Below are 12,169 nucleotides of genomic sequence, written 5' to 3'. Positions count from 1 at the left end.
TCATCATAATTGTTTTTTGTGGTTACTGTTTATGGGTTACAATATTTGCTGCTGTAAAAAACATGATGATAAGCAAGTGACAGCTAAGAATGCACACACAGGACTCAATGGTCTGCATAGTCGTAGGGTTGTGTCTAGTGAGGAAAGGACCATTCAATGGGATATATAAAATCTATATACCCTTGTATGAGTGAGCTGTACTAGTAATGTACTATTTTAGAGCATCAATGTTAGCTAATCATATATTGTCTTGGCGTCCTAAGTGTTGTACTCTTTACTATTGTTTTATTCTGCATTATTTAGGAAATGTTTAAGTGTTAAGAAATACAAGAGATTTGTCTCTTTTCGCCACATGTACGGGGTGAACTTGTTGAGGGCTTTGACCAATCATGTTACTGTCGCTCAGCAGGGAATGTGAGGTCAACCTATATGTAAAGGAAGATGAAGATGATGTAGTATAAGAGGATTCTGAATGGAACCACTGATAACTAGTCAGAGCCACTTTGATTAAACACACACCAACCTCTTATTGTCTAAAATATTCTTATATGGCTCTGTTCATATTTGCGTCCTGGTTTCCATTTATAACATAATTCAGGACACAGTGTTGGATCGTCCTTCGATGGAGACCATCGGCGCCTGACTAACCCCATTGACTTACGGTGGGGTACATTGGGTTCCATCGCAGTGTTTGTTCTTTTGACTGCTATAATACCGCCCTCGATGTTAACAGAGCCTAATATCAGTGTCAATATCAATTTTCTATTTATAAGTCTGAAAATAATATTTGTATAACAATCAAATCCTGATATCTACAAGTAATAAGCTGTGCCATATAGACGTTGTTGAAATCTATCTGCAGCCTTGTGCACCGTGGAGCTCCTCGGTGACTGCTAATATTCTTAGAATATTTCTCTTTAAGTTTAGATCCGAAAACTATCGATATTTACCATTGTAAATTAGATCGTCATGTAGTTATTTTAATGTTTCGGTAAAAAAAGGACAAAACAAGTTTAGAAAAAATCATATTTTCTCCCTTCTTGGAAACCAAGACATTGTTATAATAATTTGGTTGATTGGATATTTCCGTGCCCTACCATGGTACTTTCATACAAGTACTGTGACAGATATTTGTCATCAAGCTAAAGTCTTATTCCGCTACAAAAACCCCAAGCCTTATGCGCAGTACCCTTTTTCCCCCTATTTATGTACTTTCCTTCCCCTAGTTCTAACATGTGTCCTCCCGTATACACCTAGACGGTAAGCTATCTTCTATAGCTGCTTCATGGGCACAGTCTCCATTTGATTTATTGCCGGTGACCACTACAGGTATGTCTGTTAGAAGACTAAACTACATAGTCACTGAGACAGGAAGTGATGTCATTTGATTGACAGATGCATTACACGGGAAAATGACTTAATTCATGTTACATAGCGTTTTATATTTGTTACATAAGTCATATATTGTACTGTCCCTGCATGGATTCTGGATAGCATCAATATCTACAGTGCAAACGTGTGTGTCCAAGAATAAGCTAATAATTGCCGTTGCAATATGTGGCGATCCTTGTAGTGAAGCTACAGATCCTGCAAGATATTATTTCATCAATCTGTTTACATTAGCTTAATAACATTTTCATGAAGATAAAATCACCTTCCAGTATGAAGGATTTTACAGCTATTAGTTTAATATATTGCCAGCATGTATCCCAGCCGGTGGGATTGTTTTTACTAATAGTAATACAGATTCTTCACATTGCTGCAATCTTTGCTACTTAAGGTGTGAAAATTAAAACAGTAAAAAAAAAGATTAAAGATATGAATGTACCTGCAAGAGTGGGGAAATGTTATTTTGCTCTTATGGTAGAATAATTTAACATAGTCATTTGATATTTCTCAAGTATGTCAACATTGACTGATCATTTCATTTTACTTGTATATTTTTTAAAATATTTACTTTACTGTAGGCAACTACTAAAACATACTGTATATAGCGTACATACAGCCTAAAGACTAAATCCACTACAGTGATTGCACTCATAATATAATTAGTATTACATACACTTCCAAAATCTATGAATATTTACATTATTCCCCTTTGAAAGGGGTATTCCCATGTTAGACATTTATAGTATATCCATAGGATGTGGCTTAAATGTATGATAGATGTAGGAACCAGCTTTGAGAACTACACCTATCTTGAGATTGGGGCTCTTCCGATCCTGTCCCCGCTTGGTGAGAGAACTTCCACATCCAGGTTGGGAATCGTGGCAGAGGTGGTCACGGTTCTGGAACGAGGTTCTGTCTCTGCAGTGATTACCCACTAGCGGTTATCTCACCAGGTGGGGATGGGGTCCGGAGACCCCTGATCTCGTGATAGGTGCACGTTCCAAAGCTGGGACCCACATGTATCGGACATTTATGGCATATCCCATGGATAAGTCACAAATGCCTGAAATGGGGATACCCCTTTAAGTATTAAATAGTAAAGACGGTTTTTATGGTCTGTTAGAAAAGGGCTGTTCCTTATAGGCTATGTGCCTTTTTAGGATTTTTTTCTTAGCACATCTACATTGGCAATCTCAGCTCTGCTACATCTGAGTGTGAAGCCAAGTCTAAAATTTGCTTTGCTTTGTGATTTGATCTTTTGATCCCTCCAGAAAATCCCCTGTATCTATTTTCTCAGAGTTGCTGTTTAGAATTCAAGAGGAATATCTGGGAGGAAGAGTGAACATACTTATTATTTCAAAGCAGCAGTGGAAGTTACGATAACACTAAACAGTAGCAGGAGTTACAATGGACTGACAGTGTGGGGAAGCTTTATAGCTGAACACTATTGTTTCCGAGCACAGCTGTGTATGTGCACATCAGAGGAAGGGAAATCTGTCTAATTGTACTGGGTAATGTACAACTTGTCGGACAGAAAGTCATTGGATCAGTGTATGTTTTATGACGAGATATTCCGTATTACTGCTGAAAGTAATTGTAAATTCCGACCGGTACACAAAATGTGTAATGCTGGCGGAAAATATGAGGCTTCGATTTATTATCACAAGAAGTTCAATATAAAACAGAGGTGTTTTTTTTCCTCTTTTTGATTTTATAAATCTCATGAAGGAGAATGGAGAGACATTGATAAATGTCTCGGCAAGTAAAGAGGAGCGTATTCTAGAATTTATTTTCAGATCACCTCCTTTTAGACTCAACGACTCAGATAAATGTTCATTTGCACTAATGCAGAGGTGACATGCTGCGGTAACAACCGGCGGACGACATCAGTTTGTATTTCCTATTAATATCCTGCTAGAAACATAATATTGTAGGTCACATTTTCAATCTGAATCGTCTCATTTGAAAGTTGGAAAGCTAACTATGAATTATTTATCAAGTTCAGATCTGCAGCTGTGCCAAGGTCTCTATGAAGAGCGTTGCCTAACGAACCTAATCCATGTTGTGCCATCTTGGTCTCAGTGTGAGACGCATAGCTGAAACTTCGTATGTGGCTGTTCATCAGTCACTGAGTAAATTGTTAACAAAGGGACCTCAAAACTGTTTTTTATTGGTATATAGTAACACAAAAATTATTTTTTAGAACATATCTCTCTAGTGCTTGCAATGCAACGGCGGCTAAGAAGAAGTCCTCATCATAAACATAATTGTCACTTCCATCTTTATCAATAATTCAACCATTATTGGCATTACAATTATCATTATAGTCATCAAAGGTTAATGGGGTTCTCAAGTAAAAAACAAAACAGATGAAGCCCCACACCGGCAATCACCTGAAAATGATACCCCCAGACTGCTGAAAATCCCAAACCACAGTATTCATCCACAGGAAGGCAAAAACCTCTATGAGGCAGAAGCCAATTGTCTTATATCAGAGGAAAAATGTCTTCTAAATTCCATATACGGAATAAGAATAAATCCCTGGATCAACGTCCCATCTCCAGTAATCTAGTGCATATAACTCGTGATATTATATCTTTCACGAAAGGCATCCAGGCTTGTTCAATGACCATCATAGCATCATGTGCCCATAGACTTTCAAACCAAACTAAGATAACATTTTTGGAGGCATTGCCTAATATACACATATTTTTCTTCATTGCTGAACATCATCAGAGCTAACACGGAAACTGGCCCCAACAACTTGTGGCCCATTTATCCACCCAGGCCTACAAGACAGTAGCATTATAAGAAGATGAAGGAATGATGCAATGACGCACCAGGTCCAGGACATCCAGAGGTTCTAAACTTTTATGGCCTGAGGCGAAAAGTTACATAGTCTCCACTTCCACATGTTGGAAATGGAAAATTGCAAAGTGAGGGCTTATTCAGACGAACGTGATATACGTCTGTGCAACGCACGTGATTTTCACGCGCCTCGCACGGACCTATATTAGTCTATGGGGCCGTGCAGACAGTCCGTGATTTTTACGCAGCGTGAGTCCGCTGCGTAAAACACACGACATGCCCGTTCTTTGTGCGTATTTCGCACATCACGCACCCATTGAAGTCAATGGGTGCGTGAAAATCACGCGTACCACACAGAAGCACTTCCGTGTCATGCGCGTGATTCGCGCAACAGCAGTAAGAAGTATGATTGAAAACAGAAAAGCACCACGTGCTTTTCTGTTTACAAATATACAAACAGAGTGTCATAATGATAGCGGCTGCGCGAAAATCACGCAGCCGCACATCCTATGTGATGACACACGGAGCTGTTAAGTGCCTTTTGCGCATGTGAAACGCTGCGTTTTTTGCGTACGCAAAACGCACACGCTCGTGTAAATCCGCCCTGAAACTGTATATTTGCTACAGTGTTTCCCCACTGAAGACAGGGAGGGGTGTTTCATAAATTGAAGCACTAACATGACCTTATGGATGGTGCACTACCTTTACTAAACATTATCCTTGCATATTTTTGGGATAATATTGTATTATTTCCTTTTTCATTTACATAGAATACATTATAATGATCTTTTTATGTATCTGCAATAAATCGAATACAATTGTGACACTAAAAAAAGCGTCTTTTTTTTTACAGTGTGACTCAGGGCAGTATAGAGGGGGTCTTGACGGCTACCGGTTAATGTTTCCTGCCTTGTTGAATGTAAAGTATGATAACGCTGTGTAATATTAGAAAACACTTGCTGTCCTGGATGGTGAAGTGAAGTGGATGCTAAATGTGACCTTGTTCATATCCATTACCAGAATCCTTTGTATTGTCTTCATATTTACTAATCAGAAGGAGCCTGAGTCTTCGTAATAAGTGCAGAGAAACAAGCTCTTTACTCCTTATCCGGCACTGTTTCAAAGATGAGCACCACTTACCAAGATGCAGCAGCACGCTAAAGGATAGGGACATCTTATCTTTTTTTTTTAATGTTTATTTTCCTGTTTTGTGGATTTTTGTAGAGAAACGATTACAGAAAAGCAGCATAGAGAACAGCATGGATCCAGCGTATTATACCCAGTTAAAGAGGCCTGTTACGAAAAACATCTAGCGTTCTCCCAACAACTGAGCCAAACACATATATGGACAATTATAAACTGTAACTGGGGTAAATGTTTTATTTTTTTATTTAATTCCAACAATGCTTGACAACTATTACAAGTCTTTATAAATGGGGCTATTTATTTACACTCATTATATTCATTATATATTTACAGTATACATGAATAAAATAATCATCAGCAATCCGCATCCGTATATCAATATGGAGTTATGTAACTTAAAGTGAATGTCCCTCCTTGAACACAATTTACGAGCTGACACATATGATTAGTACATTAAACTCAATTCTAAACAGTTTACAGTTAGCTCCACCTAGTGGCAGCTGCAGGCAGCAAGATTTTATTATTTAAGTCTCTGCTATTTCAGTATGTAAATTGTCAAACCTGGAGCCTGAGGTATCATGATATGTGATATTTCGGGGCCACTATTCCAGATTTTGCATAGTGCCCAAGAACTTAAAGTTACGCCCCTGGTTTGCAGATGTAGCTACTAAAACTGAGACCTCACTTAGATCAAGATTGTATACAAATAAAGGGGAAGCACAATGACTTATGTTAGCATTACACTGATGTAGTATTGTTATAAGGACTAATGTGATTGAATCTTGATATTATATATAGATTCCATGATATCATTTTAAGCAGCAGAATGGAAGAGTCTCTTGAAAGGTAGCAGGCCCAAGTTAAACTTTTACAGTGGAGCCTAAGAACTTTAAGCTCTTAATGGGACCCATAATGTATTACTGTATGATTTTTATATTGCAAGTAATAAAAAAGGCTGAGATTTAAGTCTAGCTCTGCTGCAGTAACTGCATACACATAGTATGATTGGTATTATACAGGGTGGGCCATTTATATGGATACACCTAAATAAAATGGGAATGGTTTGTGATATCAACTTCCTGTTTGTGGCACATTAGTATATGGGAGGGGGGAAACTTTTCAAGCTGGGTGTTGACCATGGCGGCCATTTTGAAGTTGGCCATTTTGTATCCAACTTTAGTTTTTTCAATGGGAAGAGGGTCATGTGACACATCAAACTTATCGAGAATTTCACAAGAAAAACAATGGTGTGCTTGGTTTTAATGTTACTTTATTCTTTCATGAGTTATTTACAAGATTCTGACCACTTATATAATGTGTTCAAAGTGCTGCCCATTGTGTTGGATTGTCAATGCAACCCTCTTCTCCCACTCTTCACACACTGATAGCAACACCGCAGAAGAAATGCTAGCACAGGCTTCCAGTATCCGTAGTTTCAGTTGCTGCACATCTCGTATCTTCACAGCATAGACAATTGCCTTTAGATGACCCCAAAGATAAAAGTCTAAGGGGGACAGATCGGGAGACCTAGGGGGCCATTCAACTGGCCCACGACGACCAATCCACTTTCCAGGAAACTGTTCATCTAGGAATGCTCGGAGCTGACACCCATAATGTGGTGGTGCACCATCTTGCTGGAAAAACTCAGGGAACGTGCCAGCTTCAGTGCATAAAGAGGGAAACACATCATCATGTAGCAATTTCAGAAATCCCATGGCCTTGAGGTTTCCATTGATGAAGAATGGCCCCACTATCTTTGTACCCCATATACCACACCATACCATACATTTTTGTGTTCCAACAGTCTTGGAGGGATCTATCCAATGTGGGTTAGTGTCAGACCAATAGCGGTGGTTTTGTTTGTTAACTTCACCATTCACATAAAAGTTTGCCTCATCACTGAACAAAATGTTCTGTGTAAACTGAGGGTCCTGTTCCAATTTTTGTTTTGCCCATTCTGAAAATTCAGTGCGCCAATCTGGGTCATCCTCGTTGAGATGCTGCAGCAGCTGGAGTTTGTAAGGGTGCCATTTGTGAGTAGCTAATATCCGCCGAAGGGATGTTCGACTGATGCCACTCTCCAGTGACATGCGGCGAGTGCTACGCTGTGGGCTCTTGCTGAATGAAGCTAGGACAGCCACTAATGTTTCTTCATTAGTGACAGTTTTCATGCGTCCACATTTGGACAAATCCAACACTGAACCAGTTTCACGAAACTTGGCAAGCAGTTTGCAAACTGTAGCATGGGAGATGGGTGGTCTCGTAGGGTGTCTTGCATTGAAATCTGCTGCAATGACCCGGGTACTGCGTTCACCAGACATCAACACAATTTCTATCCGCTCCTCACGTGTTAACCTCTGCGACATGTCAATGGCTGTAAACAAAGAGAAGCTTGTAAATAACTCATGAAAGAATAAAGTAACGTTAAAACCAAGCACACCATTGTTTTTCTTGTGAAATTCTCGATAAGTTTGATGTGTCACATGACCCTCTTCCCATTGAAAAAAATAAAGTTGGATATAAAATGGCCAACATCAAAATGGCCGCCATGGTCAACACCCAGCTTGAAAAGTTTCCCCCCTCCCATATACTAATGTGCCACAAACAGGAAGTTAATATCACCAACCATCCCCATTTTATTTAGGTGTATCCATATAAATGGCCCACCCTGTATAACTTTGCCCAGTCTGTCATTACTTGTCTTCTCGTAGCTTTCCTCTGTGTATTCTGTAGACTATTATGCCTCAAGCACACGAACGTAGCCGGGGGCGGAGTGTCACCCACAAGCCGCCCGCAAATCGCAGGCCGTGCACATGGCCGCGGCCATTATTTGCTATGAGCCTGGACCACAGAACACGGCTGTAATAAGACTTCCCGTTCTTTCTGTGGTCTGGGCAATGCACGGACTATGGAAACCATGGTCGTGTGCATGGCCCCATAGGAATAAATGGGGACGCAATTCTCCCGTGGATTTTCGGGGGAATTGCGGCCGCAAAAGCACGTTTGTGTGCATGGGGCCTTATACGTCAGGTTGCCTAGAAACCACTGTACTCTCTATCTGTGTGACTATCATATCATTACATATAGCTACAGTATATGTATAAGAGTGTTCTGTTGATTTTCTGTCTGCTTTATAAATACAGCATAAAAGAGACATCTTCTTTGCTGTTCACATCTGCGTCGGAGGCTCCATTACCGGCCTCCGTCGCAGATCCGTCAAGAATTACTGGAAACAATAGCGCTATTATTTCTAGTCAAACTATGAACACCCTGATGGAAAGCCGACAGAACCCATTGAAGTCAATGTGGTGTCCATTGCGTCCGGCATTCCCTGTAAAGCAAATTGCCCTGATTCAGATGTAAACAGGACCTTAATAAGTCAGAGCTCATAGAGAACTTTGTTTTTGCCACAAGCTACTCCTCCATATTCAGTAGTACAGAGACAGGGGCATCCATGGGTTATAATAACAAAACACCCAAAACTCAATCAAAGGATAGCATTCACAAGACCAATAAATAATATATTCGCTACATTATCGGTCATGAAACAATAACAGTGCAACAGAACACAGGCTTCTGAGTCTAGCTTTGATTATTTGCGCGTATTGTTTTGTGTTTATTTTATTCAGATCTTCTAATAAATTATACACAGACCGCCAACTTTATATTCATATTCCAGAACATTGTTAGTTTAGGCAAATAAAAAGTGTGAAGCGAGCAGAAAATACAATATTGTCTGATCTGTAATTGACTAATCTAGACATGGAATCTCTCATAGAACAAGGTCATTGGTGATCACTTTTTTCAGGTGCATGTGAGATGAAAGGCAATATATTTTTTATGTAGCTGCACAGATAATAGTTGAAATCGATACAGATATGAGCAGAATGATTACAATCCGCCTGTAACTGTTACTTTCCACTAACGTCAAAACAGTCAGCAATATTATTTCCATTTTTCATTGATGGCGGGGGGAGGCAATCATAAAAGTGCTTATGTATTTTTGGTCGAGTGGAAGAGATCAAACTGTTAGAATTCTCTGTGCTGCATTTGCAGAATCAATACAGCGGCTACTTTCATTTGTCTTGGGTTTTATTGTTAATAATAAATGTCAAGAAAACACTTTCCGAAACAGGAAGGTGTTCACAGAGTCAGAGATTATGGCAGCAGCACAATGCCAGGAGTTGTTGTTCCCCGGTAATACATTCATATCATTTAGGAGGAGACGGGCCCTTGTCCTCCAATACGTTCTAATTCACTGGTTTAGATACTACAAATATACATCAAGGGAATGCAGCTCATGTTGTGCAGTGACTCAATGGGTTGTTAACACACTGGGTTGCTCATTGAATTTTTCTTTATTAAACCAAATATATATTTTTGTGTTATTTTCTTCCAGTTTCAATCTGGTCAGTGTCTGAGTAAAGTTTCTTTTGTGTACTACATTGCAACAATAACTTTTCATTATGGGCACAGAAATAAAAAAACAAAAAATATCACCCACCACAAGACCAGTGAACAGCACTGGGATTTACAGATGTAGCAGAACAGTTTTCCGGTTCACCGAAGTGTGGTTTGTTATTTGTTATAACTAAATGTGATTAATATTATTATTATTATCATCAACCATGGCCTCGTGCCCACGACCGTGCATTTGCATCTGTAATTTATCCGAACCCATTGCGGACCCATCATTTCTATGGCCCCATGCACATGACCGTGGTTATCACAGATTCGTGCTGGGGAAGCATATCCGGACAGCAAAAACTCAGGACAAGTCATTGTATGGTCCAGATTTGCAGGTTCAAACTACTGGTAAAATCGTCTTTTGTGCATCCGTGAATCCTGACAACACACGGATGCACAGCAACGTTTTTTTTGCGATCCAAAGGACCGCCATGGATCCGTTGTTTTGCAGCCCGCAAAACCACTACGGTCATGTGCAGGGGGGCTTAAAAGAACACAATAGGTAAAACTGATTCATTGTGAGACGTCTAGTGCAGAACCTGAATGACTGCTGCATGACACAACATTCTGTATTTGGTGTTGTTTAAATCCATCCAATCTTCTTCCTCCATCCAATGTAATTTACATTAACAATTTTTCGTGCTGTTTTGACTTCTAGGAGAACAGACCTGTTTCTTTAATATACTACCCATACATAGAACAGTATATTCAGCTCGCAGCTCTGCTACATCAGTACATTGTAGAACTAACCATAGTGTAGGTAGTGCCTGGTTACATAAGTGTCAACACTGCACAGTTCTGCAGCACAGTTACAACGTATCTCCAGTCCTGCTGCTGCAATGGAAATATTGCTAATTAGATACTTTAGAACTTTAAATAAATACAAGGAAAGCAGAACTGGAATTTTACATGTTCTGAGCAGCAGGGAAGAACGTTGTTTAACAGCTGGTTTGAACATTTGACAATATTTTCAACAAAATATTCCCTAAAGCAAATACGTACCAAATGTGCCCACCATCATTTTATAATCCAATCCCACTGTAGAAACTGCAGAATACTCAATCATTTAGAAGCAAATTCTTCTTTTCTGCACTATAAAGAATTCACATTTTTTTTTGCACATTATAGAAAATTGTCAGACGGACTTAATGATTGTGGTTGTATTACTAAGCAAATATCTGGAGACATTTTATGCATCTACCTGAAGGAGGTATGGTAGACATGTATTTAATATACATTGTATCATCAAGCCACAAGCTCTCACAATAAGCTAACACTTTCTGTCACTTTTAAATTGAACTTTTCAATTTGTGTTGTGTACAATGGGGCAGAGTCAGCAGTTATCTCCTATTCACCAAAAGGAAAGACTACAATGAAAGATAACAACTCTATCATAAAACTGGAGGCAGATAACACCGGGTCCACCATTAACAATAGGTGTGCGGAACAGCTCAGCTTTGCATCCCTCCTCCACTTCCCTGCTCAGTGACCACTGCACATGTCACAAAGCATGCCCACAACACTCCCAAGTAATGAGTATTTTTTCAGTTTCTTATGTTCATGTGCCCTGCTGTAAAAGAAAACCTCTAGGAGACAAGATGACTACCAAGAGAGTAGAATAGCAAAATATACAATCAGAAAATAAAAACAAATACAATTGTTTCAGTATGTCCACTTCCAGATCAGAAGCTTTACCCCCCTTCATGACCAGGTTTACTTTCATTTTTTAGCAATGTGTCGATTTAAAAGCAAATTGTTGCTCTATTCCTCTGCTAAACTATATTTATTTGGTCTTGTTTTTCTCAGAACATATAGGACTTCGATATTGAGTCATAAAATAAGTGATATATTTAACTATGATGGAGAGGCGTTGAGGGGAAAACTCACAGGATGTTTTAAAACATCCTTGCAGGGATAAGTGTGGACCACCGGGACGATAATAGCCTATGGGCAGTCAGTAACTGGTTACGAACAGAAAAAGTGGTGCATTCTCTTTAAGTTCAACTTAACCCATCAATGTTGTACTGTCCTGCTATGGTTATATGGACCTTCTTTCTGAAAATGTTTTGTTCATCATTTCACTGCTGTGGTCCACAATTCAAAGTTTGTTCATAAACATTGATAGGTTACAATAATGACAAATAAATTGGCTCTTTTTACCTTTATTTGCATTAGATTATACCCAAATTCTACATTGTACATACTAATCATGTGTAGAGCTATGTCATAGACAGTCCATGACTTGACAAATTTTGAATAACTAATAATCTTTTTAGAATTTGTTTGTGTAGGCCAGGTAGAAATAAAAAAATTTAGGTTGCCGCCTAGAGGTTGCATTAACGTGAAACGTAAACTGGGA

The 12,169-nt window shown here is 39.2% G+C and overlaps 1 protein-coding gene across 3 annotated transcripts in view; it reads left to right on the top strand.

The window, feature by feature from the left end:
* Positions 1 to 12,169, top strand: part of CADM2 (cell adhesion molecule 2) — a 1,303,436-nt gene that overhangs the window by 1,176,533 nt on the left and 114,734 nt on the right. The gene's annotated exons all lie outside the window — the stretch shown is intronic.

The sequence above is a fragment of the Rhinoderma darwinii genome, chromosome 2, assembly GCF_050947455.1.
Source record: "Rhinoderma darwinii isolate aRhiDar2 chromosome 2, aRhiDar2.hap1, whole genome shotgun sequence".
NCBI classification, from domain to species: domain Eukaryota; kingdom Metazoa; phylum Chordata; class Amphibia; order Anura; family Rhinodermatidae; genus Rhinoderma; species Rhinoderma darwinii.
Note: the sequence above shows the minus strand (reverse complement) of the source record. Positions and strands in the feature narration are given on the sequence as shown.